Raw genomic sequence first — 16,428 nt, forward strand, 5'->3', positions numbered from 1 at the left:
CACTGAGATACTGATCCTGGGAGTATAATAAAGGAGCCTGAGCAAGACACGAGGAACAAGCCAGTTAGCAGAAGCCCTCCATGGCCTCTGCTTCAGTTCCTTCCTCCAGGTTCCTGTTCTACTCGAGTGTTCTGTCTCCCTTAGGTGGGCTGTGGTACAGAGCGTAAGTCACATAAGCACTGCTGTCTGTAAGTTGTGTTCAGTCATGGTCATTAATTCCAGCAAACCAGGATAACACAGGGTTATGTCATGTGGAGGTGCATCTCCATGGTTGTCAGTTGCATCACCGCAGGGGCTAATGCTAGGATTCCGAGTGACCAGCCTTTGGTAAGCGGTTCTTCCTGAGAGCACAGATCCCTGATGGCAGGGCCCTTGCTTGAGTGAATGTCAGGGGTGAATAGCAGGGCTATGATTCTGGTTAGCTTCACATCGCTCTATAACTATGGAGACCGAGGAACACTACAGAATCCTGCAAGTTTTACTTGATAAATTTTTGTCACATAAATTATTTAACTTTTTTTAACCTTTATTTCCAGGTCTATACCTCAGTTGGGTGTTTGCTGTATTGCAGCTTCCACTGTTGCCTAGTTTTGAGTTCCTGTGACACTTTGAATATCTTCTCTTCCAGCCTGTCCCTGTCTCTTGATCTTGTGGCTTCATTAAAGTCCAATTTTCTTTGAATTTCTGAACTTTCAAGTATGTCTGTCTGTCTGTCTGTCTAAGGCAATTTAAAAGTCCTGAAACCTGGGATGATACTGTATTAAAACTTAGGCCCAGGTTATTATTTCTAAACTACAAGCTAGCTTTCCACCCGTGTTCAATGGCTGCTAAAGTCTTTACAGCCCTGCGTTGGAAGGAAGAGCAGGGATTCACTGACTCCACCCCTTCCCTGTCCCCTATTCAGGGCATGGATTGTGCTGCTACTGTAATGGCGGCCACTGTATTGTATTGGGTACTGCCGAAAGGTCATGTGATAGGACCCTGGTTCTCACACTAAGCTGGAGAAAGTCAATTTTATTATTGCAGGCTTCAAGGTGACATATAGCTCATCCCATGTTGCTCTGTGATGGACTCTTACCACTTTCTCATGCCATATGTCGCAGTTCCAACAGCATAAAACACAGGGGCAACATGGCTGAGTAAGATGCTTACTGTACTCTTTCAGCAATACAATAGTCTAAGCCGCACATAAAAGTGTGGCACCATCTGTTTTAAACAAACTAAGCCATTCCCCATATTCTCTATAGCAGCATTCACAAATAGATTCATATGCTAAAAGGTGAGGTTAAGATATGACTGAGATCGCAATATTATTTTGCTTTTAACTTTTAATGGTTGTGTAAATGATAGAAAAAACTTAATTTCTAATTATAACAGGATATTATCTAATTTTCAGGCAGAGTAATTGACCCTGATATGTGTGAGGAGAGATACTGTGTTTGCCTTGCCTTTATGAAACACTTCATCCTACTTGGCATTCTGCCACACTGTGCACTCTAAAACACTTCCTTTCATCATCTTTTGTTTTCGAGATTGTATTATAATTACATCATTGCCCCTTCCCTTTCCTGACCTAAGACTGTCCCATATACTGTTTCTTGTTCCATGTAAATTAACATTATTTTCCTCCATTCAATGGATGATGACGATTCAATATAAAATGATCAGACATGAAAGCAGAAGTAACATTATACATACTGTGGAGGTTATATATATATATATATATATATATATATATATATATATACACACACACACACATGCACAAATGTATATATGTGCATATGTGCATGTAATAGTTTCTGAAGGAAGAAGCCATGAATTTGAAAGATTGAGGAGGGGCATAAAAGACAGGGAGGAAAGTGAAGGGGGAAAAATGATATAGTTATATTATAATTTCTTCTTTTTATTGGATATTTCTTATTTACATTTCAAATATTACCCCCTTTCCCGGTTTTCTGCCCATAATCCCCTATCCCATCCCCCCTCCCCATTCTTTTATGTGGGTGTTCCCCCATCCAACCACCCCTTCCCACCTCCCTACCCTGACATTCCCCTACACTGGGGGGTCCAGCCTTGGCAGGACCAAGGGCTTCTCCTCCCATTGGTGCCCAACAAGGCCATTCTCTGCTACATATGCATCTGGAGCCATGGGTCTGTCCATGTATAGTCTTTGGACCGTGGTTTAGTCGCTGGGAGCTCTGGTTGGCATTGTTGTTCTTATGTGGTTGCAATCCCTTTAGCTCCTTCAATCGTTTCTCTAACTTCTCCAATGAGGACCCCATTCTCAGTTCAACGGTTGGCTGCAAACATTCGCCTCTGTATTTGTCAGGCTCTGGCTGAGTCTCTCAGGAGACATATCAGGCTCCTGTTAGCATGCACTTTTTAAGATCAGCATTATATTACAATTTCAAAAATAAAAGAAACAACCAGGAAGTCCCCGGATGTTCCAGGAGGATGCTGAAGTAGTGTATGGAGATTAGACTCCAGCAGCAGCAGCACCAGTGTTGTTTGTTCCATGCTGTTCATTTCCAGTCAGTGTGTGAGTGTGTATGTATGAGTGTGTATATGTGTGTGAGTGTATGCATGTGTGAGTATGTGTGTAAGTGTGTGCATGAATTATGAGTGTGTATATGTGTGTGAGTGTATGCATGTGTGAGTATGTGTGTAAGTGTGTGCATGAATGTATATGTGTGTACATGTACATGATGATCTTTGCTGTTCAGCTCGGGGTGACCTGACCTATGACCAGGGAACAGTGTGGCATTACTGCTGCTCCTGTTTCTTCTCCTCCCTCCTTTATTTCCATGGCCTGTGGATGGTTTGCTTGCCACATGCAGACTCACTGTGATCCCGCTCTGGGACGGGAGAGCAAGCTGTGCAGCCTGCTAGGAAGCAGCTGCAGGCCTTTCTCACAGCACAGATCCCTGGTCACAGGACTGAATTTTCATTAGTCGCTTTATATTTTGCTCCTTGCTTTCCTTTCTCGGAAAATGGAGATGTTTAAATCCAAATATCACAAGGTTATTTTTGAAATGTATTTAGATAACACATGCTAGAGTTTTGAAAATTATAACGTGAAATGATTTTAGCAAAAGAGCCAAGCTCTGCTGAAGTTTGTGCTGACATTGTGTAAAATTGAAAATATGACGTCAGGGTAGGGGACGTGCTTATTTCCTGTCACTATTTTCAGACTTTCTCCAGAGGATTCTTAGCTCTGGGTGGCATCAGGCCACATGTGTGCATACCCGAGCCTGTGTATGTGTGTGTGTATGAATGTGTGCATGTGTAACTGTGTATGTGTGTGAGTGTGTATGTATGAGTGTGTATATGTGTGTGAGTGTATGCATGTGTGAGTATGTGTGTGTGTGCATGAATTATGAGTGTGTATATGTGTGTGAGTGTATGCATGTGTGAGTATGTGTGTGTGCATGAATTATGAGTGTGTATATGTGTGTGAGTGTATGCATGTGTGAGTATGTGTGTAACTGTGTGCATGAATGTATATATGTGTACATGTGCACGTATGTGTGTATGAGTGTGTGTATGAGTATGTAAGTGTATGTACATATGTATGTGTGAGTGAATTGTGTGAGTGTGTATGTGTCTGTATGTGCATATGTGCGTGTGCATGTGTGTGTGAGTGTGTGTGTGCGCGCGCGTATGTTTAAAGCTGTTCATTTATTTTTCAATGATTCCTTCAATGTAGTTTTTGTAGGACCCCCACCTCTGTGTTAATAGACATGTAGTTCTGGAAAACTGGGATGAATACCAAGCTTGGCTTTCCAGGAAGTAATGGAGGAGTTAGAAGTGTGATTACACGAAGTGACAGGAGAGGAGTGGACTGTGCTATGGCAGCAGACACCTGGGTGTTGGGGGTAACTACAGCTTCTAGAGGTACAGTGAGCTGCCCTGGGTCTTAGGCCAGGAGTGCTGGACATACATTGTTAGACCTTGGTGGCAGTGGCACTTGTTAGGGGCCCCACATAAATGGAACCCAAGAGCCACGACAGGAAATGGAATGCAGCACATTTGGCAGCAGGACAATAGCATCTCATGAAGTGTGGAGATTGTGCCTGACTTGCTGGGAACAGAAGCTGGAGAGATAGGCAGGTAGCTTTGTTGACTTTGCAGTGTAGTTTCGTTACCATGGCAATCCCTGGGGGCTTAATAGGAGTAGTGATTGTGTACTAGGAAAATCACCCTTGATAGTAGTGTAAAGAATAAATGGGAGGGAAGAAAGAAGGGAGGGAGAGAGGGAAGGAGAGAGAAAATCCATTCAGATCACACATTTCTGAAAACATGAAATGGAACAAAGGAACAGTTCTACTCCTTTCTTTAATATATTTTCTATTTAACTGTGAGTTAGAAAAAAGGATAATAGATAATACCCATTGTCTTAGTCAGGGTTTCTATTCCTGTACCAAACATCATGACCAAGAAGCAAATTGGGGAGGAAAGGGTTTATTTAGCATTACTGTTCATCACTAAAGGAAATCAGGACAGGAACTCACACAGGGTAGAAACTTGGAGACAGGAGCTGATGCAGAGACCAAGGAGGGGTGCTGCTTACTAACTTGCTTACCCTGGTTTGCTCAGCTTGCTTTCTTATAAAACTCAGGCTACTTGTCTGGGGATGGCATCGCCCACAATGGGCCTTCCTACCCTTGGTCACTAATTGAGAAAATGCCTTACAGCTGGATCTCATGGAGGCATTTCCTCAAGGGAGGCTGCTTTCTCTGTGATAACTCTAGTTTGTGTCAAGTTGACACACAAAACCAGCCAGTACACCATTTATATTAAAATATTAAAAAATACACATTTATACAAAGATATTTTATATAAAATATAATGTATTAATGTATAGACAGCAATATATAATATCCATTTACATAAATTATGTAATTATATGTTGTATACAACTCCATATTTTATATAATAATATATAAATATAATATTAGGGGTTGGGGATTTAGCTCAGCAGTAGAGCACTTGCCTAGCAAGTGCAAGGCCCTGGGTTCAGTCCCCAGGTCCGAAAAAAAGAAAAAAAATAATATTAATTTATATATTTAAGAATGTTTATGTAATTAATATACTGTGTAATAATATACAACTTATATATTTATATATAGATTTCCTATGTCTTTAAATGACATTTACACACACACATATATATATATGTATTCATATTTTATTATATAATATACTTTTATTTATACTGTGTATAAATAGATTCATCCTGAACATATATTTATTTTGTATTTAGTCACTTATAATTCTGAGCATTATTCATATGGATTCTTTCAATTTTGAAGTGCTATAGTTAGGAATGTGTTTTCTTCCCTCCCCTCACAGTGCTCCTTAGTCAGAAGTGTGACTGACTGAGAGCCAGAGAGTGACAGTAGGGTTGCCTTCCTGGAACCCTCACATTCCTGAGAAAGTTGGAACTAGAGTGGTGAAACACAAGTGTTCTTGTTTGCTAGAGATACCAGGAGCCGGTGTTACCAAGTAAACATCATCCCTAGCAGGCTCCCACTAATGACTTCTTCCTGGAATCATGTTTTCCTAAATGCTTGGAAGAGAAAGACTGTTGAAAATGAAGGACCATGGCCACGCACATCAAGTAAGATGGCCTGATATAGCAAACAGGTCCTCCTATTCTCCCTAGCAAAATTGTCCACACTTCAATATTACTTCACTGTCACCACCACCACCACCACCACCACCACCACCATCACCGCCATCACCACCATCACCACCATCATCATCATTCTCCTGCAGTACATGTCTTAGAGTGAGGATTTTTTCCCCCTTAAATCTTTGAACTTTTAAAAATACATGTTAATAAAAAAGGAATATGTGTCTATAATAGATGATTTTTAGGCTACCGGACTGAGATTGCTCAGTTCACCTGCCAACGAGTTGGAGAGGAGGGGGCTAGACTATAAAACAGCATAATGGTAATGAATAGGTGTTTTGTTCCTTCCTGACAATGAGAAACTTCAGGAGGGAAGGGTTCACTTTGCTCACACTTTGAGGCTTTATCAATGGTGTCAAGAGCGTGAGGCAGCTGAGGTCAGGAAGCTGAGGGAAATGAGTGTGGATGCCCAAGGTACTTGATTCTCCTTAAATAATGGAAGAGCTCACATTTAGGGTGAGTTTTCCACCTTTCCCACCCAGTCTAGTAGCTTCCTTATAGATGTGCCTATGTGTCTCGTAGCTATTTCTAGGTCCTATCTAGTTATTAAGAGGTATGTTATCATATCAGCACATTAACAAGTAGAGAGGAGGGTGGGGGTAATTGAATTGTTCTGACTCGTTTAGCTATTGCTACTGGAAAATATTCTAAGCAAGTAAACTCAAGGAGTTTTAGAAATGAAACAAACAAGTAAACAAAGACCTTTCCATCTTAAGAAAGTCAAAGTAAGAGCTGATTCAGTTAAAAGCTCCTAGAAGCTGATTTACCTAGAAGATTGAGTGTTATGGTTTGTATATGCTTGGCCCAGGGAGTGGCACTATTAGAAGGTGTGACCTTGTTGGAGTAGGTGTGTCACTGTGGGTGTGGGCTTTAAGACTCATTCTAGCTGCTTGGAAGTCCATCTCCCACTAGCAGCCTTCAGATGAAGATGTAGAACTCTCAGCTCTGCCTGCACCATGCCTGCCTGGATGCTGCCATGTTCCTGCCTTGATGATAATGGACTGAGCCTCTGAACCTGTAAGCCAGCCCCAATTAAAAGCTGTCCTCACAAGAGTTGCCTTGGTCATGGTGTCTGTTCACAGAAGTGAAACCCTAACTAAGACACTGAGGAAGCTCACACCATCATCCATCACCTGGAGAAGAAGGCAGCAGGCACAAGCATTGTAGAGCCAGCATTAATCGACAGGAGTTGAGTATTTCTGCAGCCGGCTTCCCAATTTCACTTCCTATCTGGAATAAGCTTGACACCCCGTGGTTCTTTTCTGCCTTGATCCTGTCTTCCTTTTATGATTGTGCTTCTCCTCAGGCCTCCATTTGTCCTTCCAGTCATCTGTCTCACTAAGAGAAATCAAACTGTGAATTCGGAAATGTTGCTAAACATGCTCGCTAGTTGCTTGGTTGGGTACAGCCAGCCCAGCTGTCACCTTGGAAGCTGCCTTGACATGGGAAATTGGAAGGGTATTTTCTAAGTGAGAAAAGAAAAGCAAACGAAACTGCTCTCCATCTAAGAATCTCTCTCTGCTGCTTAAATACGTTCTATTGATATCTACCTCACTGAGAGCCACAAAAGCAGGTCCTAATCTGAAGCATCCTCTTCCCAATCACTAGAGCACAGTCAGTGTGAAATAAGCAAGCAGAAAAAACAGCATTCAACACCAAAATTGTAGCGAGCATGCCAGGGATTAATGTTAGATCATTTTTTTCAGTTACTTTCCACCTTATATATTGGGGCAGGGTTTCTCACTTGAGCTTGGAGCTTTGCTGATTCAGTTAGTCAACTAGCCAGATGGCCTCAAAGATTTCGGTTAGGCAGGCAGTCCTGCCCACCTAGCTTGTATGCAGGCATTATGGACTCTGAGCTCATACTCAGAAATCTCTTTATCCCCGAGCAATTCCCACAGACCACCCCACCACCACCACCACCAAAGACCTTTTGGGCATTGTTTGTGTTTTTCCTTACTGTTTATTTCTTGGGAGTTCACATACTTTCAACATAGGATGCTCAGGTGGGAGTCATAGGAGCTTAAAAATTGAGTGTGCTAAGTGACTTTAATACAGAGAAACAAGTCCTTCGATGTTTAAAGCCTCTTTCCTCAATTTTTTAGTACACATCACAGGGCATTTCTTTCAAGATTTTAACTGAAGGAATGGAGGGTTATACTATTTCCCCTTCAAAATATTTTGTTCAGCCAGGCATGGTGCTGCAGGCCTTTAATCCTATCTTGTTGTGAGAAACTGTTTATAAAGCAAACAGACAGACAGACAGAGAGAGAGAGAGAGAGAGAGAGAGAGAGAGAGAGAGAGAGAGAGAGAACTATGAATAATGTATTGTGTATATGCATAGTTTTTTGTCTCATTTAAGGAAAACTATACCCTTCATAAGTACACATAAAAAACACCTAAGATTTTTATGCATGTGTATTAGTGGTGTGTGTGTGTGTGTGTGTGTGTGTGTGTGTGTGTGTGTGTGTGTACATAACTGGCTATGTCTGTGTGTCTCTGTGTATATGAGTATGTGAATGTGTAAGTACGTTCAGGCTAGAGGGCACTCTTAGGTGTCATCCTCAGGAGGGCTATCTCAGGGTCTCACACACTCATTTTTTTCCCTTGGTTCTCACACTGTTCTAAAGCTTACCTCTTAGGCCAGATTGGCTCGCTGGGGGAGCTCCTGGGATCCTCCTGGCTCCACCTTCACAGTGCTGAAATAACAAGTGCACCATCATGACGAATATTTTTGTGTGTGTTTTGGGGTTTGGTTCAGGTCCTAAGGATTGTAAGTCAAGCTCTGCAGACTGAACCATCCTCTCTCTCAAACCATAACCTTAGATTCTGACTTCTCATTCCCTCTGCTAGGAACTTGGGACATATGAGGACAAGTACATAAAATAACTGGTCATCATTACACTCTGACTGTATAAGTACCTTAATGCTCTTCATATAGTTTTCAGACATATATGCTTAAAGGAAATCATGAGAATGCTCTATTCCTGTTTAAAGTAGTCAATTGGTTCAATAATATGGGGTCATTAAAATTCTTTCCATTTAATTATTTTTGAGCTACTTTTCTTATACCAACCAAGTATCAGACTATGGTAGTGGCAATTTCTCTTGATTAAGAGTGGATCAGCCCTGTGACCGCATGTTATTAAATCTGTATCCTCTTAATGCTCCTTCCTCAAAGCTCAAAATCCTAATGCTTTTGCTGTCACAACATCTTGGAACTACTGGGAGTCTAGAGTTTGTTTCCTCCAAACTGCTTATATTGCAATAAGGAAGAGAGAAATGGCGGGACACTGTGACTCGGGCTTTGACCTAAGCGTATCACTCAATCGTGGTGAGAGAGGCAGCCAAACAGCCTGGAGCTCTGAATGTTGTCACTCTGTGGGATTTCCACAGATTTTCAGGTTACTTAATGGGATTCTGCGTGGCTTTTTGAAGGAGAGAAATTAGAAACTTGCCTTCCAAGGCATACTTGTCCCCAGGCTTCAGAAGTGTACATTTATCCTCTCTGAGCACATTATGAAGAGAAGTTTTTCAGAAATCAAAACGAGTAACAATACTAATCATTGCATAATGACATTCGATGGAAAGGCAAGGGTGTCAGGGATAATAGGTTGTGCTAATAAACAATAAAACTGATCAAATTTGAAATTGGAAAAAAAATAAGTTTTCTGTCCTCTGAGAGACTCTACCAGGAGCTGGCTGAGACGCATGCAGATACTTACAAACAACAATTGGATTGATGTTGGGGACCCCTATGGAAGAGACAGGGGAAGAATTGAAGGAGCTGAAGGGGATGTCAACCCCATAGGAAGACCAACAGTGTCAACTAACCTGGACTCCTGGGAGCTCCCAGAGAATAAGCCACCAACTAAAAAGGATACATGGACTGATCTGTGGCCCCCCAGCACATATGTAGCAGTGGACTGACTTGTTTCTTTCCCCTCAGTGTTAGAAGATGGACCTAAACCTGTAGAGACTTGATGCCCCAGGGAGATTAAGGGGGAAGAAGGAGCACCCTCTCAAAGGCAAAGGAGAAGAGGGATAGGGTGAGGTACCCTGGGAGGGGGGACCAGGGGAAGAAGTAACATTTGGAATATAAATAAATAAAATGATTTATTAAAAGGAAAAAAGGTAACAAGTTTTAAGTTGATTCAAGTTTAATTTTATTATTATTTTGAATTATGAATTGAAGTTTAAAATGTAGCTTTTGAGAGAGTTATCCTTCTTCTGCTACAATTTGAAAACTGGTGTGTAAGACTAGGGCATTTAATTCTTCTGGATGGGTTCTTATTTTTTCATTGGACTTTGGATTTTGACTTGGAAGCTTAGCATTCTATTCATTGAATATTCTTTTCAGATACTATCTAAGTATCTTTGAGTCTCCATGGTGTCTGCTGATTTGTGAGGATTAAAGTAAGTTATAAACTAGTTAAATAAAATATTAGCATAGACACATTAGCATGGAAAATTGAATCACTAGAAAATATAGTACATGCCTACATGCATATACATGCACTTCATGTATGCATGGTGTTCACAGAAGCTAGAAGAAGACACCAGACACCCTGGAAATAGAATCATAGAATGTTGCGAGATGTCACGTGAACATGCCAGGAACTGAATCAAAAGTCTTCTGCAGAAGCAGCAAGTCCTTATAGGCGCTGGTCATCTCCTAAGCCCCTCTCTTAACTGCACAGTAGAATGCTTGTCTCCACATGAAGACGGCTGGTTTTGTTGTGCTTCATACCTCTCCCAAAAGGATACGTTGGTTCTATTACCTTCAATCAGCACATTTTCCTGGAACACTAGGAGCTCAGGTTCTACAACAATGTCTAAAAGATCATGTGATAAAGGCTTGGTTGTGTCTTTGGGCCCTAGAGGGTGGAACTTTTAGGAGGTCTGACTACTGGAGGGGAGTTAAGTCACTTGAATCACATGCCCTTGGAGGATAAGTATGAAGACCCTGATCCTCCTTCCTACTTAGTTTCCCAGACATCAGATGTGTGGGGCTTCTGTGCCACACACAACCACCAGGACATAGTGCCTTGCTATCTACCCAGAAGCAATTGTACCAACCAGGCATGGACTGGAGTGAGCCAAAAGCAACCCTTTCTCCTTGTGCATAGATTACCATAGTTACGTGCTATCATGACAGGAAACTGACCAACATCCAGCCTTTGAGTGCAATATATGTTCCATATATGTCATATGGCAAACATAATATCCTCATCTTTGTTTTATATTACTCCAAAAGTAACTTGGGGAGAAAGGTTTTATTTCATTTTGTAGCTTATAATCTATCATGAAGGGAAGTTAATGCAAATCACAGCAGGAACCTAGAGGCAGGAACTGATACAGAGACCATAGAGAAGTACTGTTCATTGACTTCCTCCCCATGCCTTGCTCAACCTTCTTTCTTTGACTACTTAGGACCACCAGCCCAGGAGTGGACTTGCCTACATGCACTGGGTCCTCCTATATCAATCACAAGAATACACAACAGACTTCCCTACAAGAAAATTTGATGGAAGCATTTTTGCAATTGAGGTACCTCCTCTCAGATGACATTGGCTTATGTTGACAAAATACTAAGACACACACATACAATGGACATACAATGTATATAGCAATTTTAGAGGCGGTGTAACGTGAGAAAATAAGGCGGACTCTGTTCAAAGCATCAGAAATAGAAATTACATGAGTAAAGTTCTCACAGGTTCAAGAAGAGTACAATCAGAAGGACAAGACACACAACAAAAACATGTTTTCTTTTTCCTAGAGTTTTATTCAATGTTTAATGGCATTTATCTGCAGCAAGCAATGATGAGTAGTCAGAATGCATTCACTCCTATCTGCTACACTTGGGAGGAACGAAAAAGCACATTCCAAGAACAATTCTGTCTATCAAAGATACCAAGGTTGCAAGAGTTAAGTTGTCTTGTTTTCTTGGAGTTTTCTCACAAGCACTCTGAATTCTCATGTGAATCTATTCCTGGACTCTGTTTCCACCTATAAAATCTCAGAGCTGACTACTTGGTATTAGATAACTAATTAAAATTTATTATAAACATAAACTAACCAGGACCCATACATATTTCTAAATATGTCTGATTTATCAATATAACAAATATTACTAAAAGAGAAAAAAGAGTCTTATTTTTCCTTGAATTTACTCAAATAAATATTAATCCGTATAAATTTTTTGAATCTTTTTTATTTTGAATACGCTTACCATACAGAGTAGGCATTCCTCTACATTTGTAATGTAACATTCGGATGTTACTGGTGTGTGTAGAAATCATTTAAGCACAGTGTCTTGTTGCTTGTAATGCTGTGAATTCAGCATGTAGCCCTCTACATTCTAGGCAAATGGTGTGCACTAAGCTACTTTTGTGCCCATTTTTATTTGTTCACATATAAGACAGGCTCCTACTAAACCACAAAATCTCCCATTAAATTCGGCCCATAACCCAGGCAGCCCTTGAACTTGTGATCCCCTGGTCTTAGCATTCTGAGTAGCTGTGATAACAGACTTAGACCACCAGGCCTGATTGGTAAATGACTTTTGACCCCTGTGGAATATTGCCTACTGAGATAGAAGAGAAATTTTCAATATCTGGTCAAATCCCTTAAATCTTGCTTCTACGTATTGTTTTCTAGTAAATATCAGCCCAAAATATGTTCCCTGGGCTTCATATGTGGTGGATACCTGTATATCCATATACTTTGGAGTGTTTAGTAAGAGAATATAAAATTTTCGTGTATTAAGACAAATCGCGGCATCCCACACAGCTTCTCTGATGAAGCAGAGATAATTCAAATGCTGTCTGATTTTATCCTGTGACTGTGTGGCAGGAAGTTACAGTCAGACCCGTTGCTATAACTAGGTACCCAGAGCGAACAAACTGGCATTTACCTGTATAGAATAGCAGCATGGTGTTCCAGGACTCTCCTATTCAGACAGCTTGTGTGTGTGTGTGTGTGTGTGTGTGTGTGTGTGTGTGTGTGTGTGTGTGTGTGTGTCTTCCTGCATTGTGAGAATTACTTCCAGTGGGGACCATGAGGAGGCTGCTGTGAAATGTCAGCCCATTCCTGATAGGTCAGTAGATTTCTCACAGGTAATTAGTAACCTCACAGGTAGCTGGCAAGCTCAGCCTTTCTAGCAGGTCTGTGTAAACCAATTTGTTTAAGGGAATTAGACACCCAGCTCTAACCCATATCTAAATGTTATGACCAGTGGTAATTATACTGAGATGCATGACTCTATAATTAAGATTACTGTGTAGACATAAAATTGTCGGTTTACTAAAAAAAAATGAGTATTTATATTTTCTATTGCTCTTATTACACCATCATTATCTATGCCTGGAGAGAATCAAAGGTGTTTCATTTCTTAGAGTCAGAATCGCTTAGAACATCCTTGACCAGGTGCAAGATAGAAGCCAAGATCAAGTATACTTAAGATTGAGGTTAACCTGTAGGGAAGGACTTGTATTAGAAAAGACACAAGTTTTTTTCTTACATTTTGAAAAGCCTAATTTCTATCTCGTAATAGAAATCTGGAAGTGCCACCTGCGGATATGTTTTGTGTGTTAATCTATCCTATATTCTTTTTTTGTAGGTTTTTATTGATTCTTTTGGAGTTTCAAATCACGAACCTCAATCCCACATATCTCCCCATCCCTTCGTATCTACCTTCTGCTTTGCAACTTCCCCCAAGAAGAAAATAAAAAGCAAAAAGAAAAACAAACAAAACGCAAAGAGCCATCTCATGGTACAGGTTGCAGTGCATTACAGTGTGGCCCACAGTATACCCTTTTGTCCACACTTCTTAAGTAGTAAATACTCATTGCAATGAATCGTTGGTTTGGTTTGAGGCCTCTGGCTTCTGCTACACTATCAGTCCTTGATCCTCACTAGGTCTCCTCTCAGCCTGTTGTTGCCCTGTGTCATGAAGATCCTCCAGCTTTGGATCTACAGGACTGGCCCCTTCACGTGTTCTAGTAGTTCACAAATGAGGTGAATGTCAGGGTGGGCCAACTCAAGGCCCTGGATCTGGGCCTGGTGTAGCCTAATTGGTCAGCCTGCCTGTTCTACATATACCCACACCACCAGGGCAAACTCTCTAACACTGCCCTGGCTAGCTCACCCAATTCTGCAGCTGTCAAACAACAAAACCAGATCTCCTGCACCCATGCCACCAGGGCCAGTTCTCCCCTTGCCTACCCCAGGAGGTTGGAATATGGGGGGAGGACATGTTCCCCATTCCCACACTACCTCACCACAGGTCAGTGTGTGGTATAACAGCTTTCCTGTGCTCATGCCCTCAAGGCAGTCTGACCCATGCTTCTGCCAGGAGTGCCAGCTCAACTGTGTTTCCCAGGTGAGGTGCAGAGCTCACTTTCCCAAGTGCTGCAGTAGATAAGGGGCAGGGTCAACTGTTCAGCTCTCATGACTGCAGGAACAGCTCTCTACTGCTGCAGATGGTGATGGAGGGAATGGCATCTTCCCCCATGCCCGTGCCACCTCACCTCAGAGGAGTGGTTTGTCCAGCTCTCCCCATTCTTATGCCCTAGGGTCTGGCTTACCCCTAGATCCTGCTCTCCAGAGTGCTGCAGCTGACGAGAGGTGGGGCCAGCTCTGCAGAGTGGTAAAAATGAACTATGGACATTGACACATACCCCTGCTGCTGCATGCATGATTCCAGAGATGACCCTCAGAAAAGCATGGGTTAGGATTTCACCACAGCCTCAAGTGGTGGGACAGGCTACTCACAGCAGGTATTCCTCTCAATCCTCAGGTCTCCAGTTCCATCTCTTGTCAAAATGCTCAACTTGTTCCACTTCTCTTTTCTCTCATCTGACCACCACATACTTGCATAGTGTAGTTGTTCCTGCTTTGGAACAGTTTGTGTGCCTCTGGTGTCTTCTGCTCACCAGTGCTGTGTAGATGTAGCTATGGATGGGCCCCTGAATGTCTACAGCCTGCTTCTGTTGCTGCTGCTTCTTCTTCTTCTTCTTCTTCTTCTTCTTCTTCTTCTTCTTCTTCTTCTTCTTCTTCTTCTTCTTCTTCTTCTTCTTCTTCTTCTTCCTCTTCCTCTTCCTCTTCCTCTTCCTCTTCCTCTTCCTCTTCTCCTTCCTTCTCCTTCTCCTTCTCCTTCTCCTTCTCTTTCTCCTTCTCCTTCTCCTTCTCCTCCTTCTCCTTCTCCTCCTTCTCCTCCTCCTCCTCCTTAACTGTAATATTTATCCTTGAGCTCTTTTTTGAGTCTATTTGTAATTTCTCTTATTAACATGGCTACCAGCCTCAAATGGTAACCTCGCTTTCTCCTGTATTAATCTGAGTACAACATTAAAACAGCTTTTTAGAAAGTCTTTGAAACTCACCAACATGTATTTCTAATACAGTGACATTCAAATCTTTGCATGCTTATGCAGGTGCCAAGATTGTATCTGTGAGTAGATCAATATACCAATAGTTACAGAAATAAATGCAAGCAGTAAAAATCATGTGGGGGCAGTTTCAGTCCTTCCTATTGCTCTTTGGCTAAGAAGGGCATCTCTTGTGAGACATGTCTAAACTGCCTGCTTTCTACACTGGGCCCCAGACTTCCTGTCTCCTTCACTTGGAAGAGACTTGGTCTCCTTTAAAGGAAGGCTCCTGTGCTCCTTATCAGATCTTAGAAGTCACTTTCTCTCCCTTTGAAGTGTGGAATTCATTCCTTTACATCACAAAAGAGTAGTTAAGGATCTCAAGCACTCCCTCCCTTTTGTAACCCACAGGAATGAGCCACTCAGCAAGCTGGTCTCTAAGACTCGGATGTAAGGGAGCGATTCCCGTGATTGGGCACAATTAGTTCCATTCTGCGATTTCATTACACTGCATTTTTATTTTTACCCAAATATATTCCTTCAACTTAGTCTCCGATTTTTTTTTATTTTGTAATTTCTAGTTGTTAAAATGATCCCACGTATGAATGCTCTTTAAAATCTTCCTCTCTGAAGGGTGCAGTGTAAATAATTCTTTCCTTAGTCTGCACTTTCTTTAAAGTGCTTATTGCTTGAGGATGAGACAAACATGCTGACTTGAGAGATTGCTTCTAAAAAGAAGTACCTATGCTCCAAGATGCTGGGGGCTCGGCCAGCGTGTGAACTGCAGACGGGCGTTGAAGAGACTGTTATCTTAGGTCACAATTTATAGACAATCCTTTATCACCATGAGGCTTACATTTGGGATTTAAGTCTCATCGTTATCATTTTATGATACATAGTCATCTGATTTAAACTAAGTTTACTATCCAGTGGGATATGGCATGCAAGACTAATGAAGCTCTCATGTCTTTGGAAATTGTTTCTGCTTTTTTACATGAAACAATGTGGCACTTCATTAGTTACTGTAAAAAGAGAATATTAATATACTTACTTTTCCCCCCCACTTAAAGTAGGAAACCTTATTTGTAAAATGGGAACCCATGTTAGTAGTGCTTTGATAAGAAGAAAGGAGTTATTGTCAAGGTGTGACTAAAAAGCCTAGAAGCTGGTTCTCTCATTGTTGGGTGGGGTGGGGTGGGGTGGCATACAACAAATCTAGAAGAGATTTATTGGGGACACAGAGAGTAAAAGGCCATCTTGGAGTGGGAACATGCAAGAGAGACACAGGCAGGCAGGCAGGCAGGCAGGCAGACAGACAGACAGACAGACTGGCAGAACAAGCAAGATAGAGAAAGGGAG

The 16,428-nt window shown here is 41.6% G+C and overlaps 1 protein-coding gene across 3 annotated transcripts in view; it reads left to right on the forward strand.

The window, feature by feature from the left end:
• The window catches only part of Ctnnd2 (catenin delta 2), an 847,941-nt gene that overhangs the window by 195,676 nt on the left and 635,837 nt on the right, over positions 1–16,428 (forward strand). The gene's annotated exons all lie outside the window — the stretch shown is intronic.

The sequence above is a fragment of the Rattus norvegicus genome, chromosome 2 (assembly GCF_036323735.1).
Source record: "Rattus norvegicus strain BN/NHsdMcwi chromosome 2, GRCr8, whole genome shotgun sequence".
NCBI classification, from domain to species: Eukaryota; Metazoa; Chordata; class Mammalia; order Rodentia; family Muridae; genus Rattus; species Rattus norvegicus.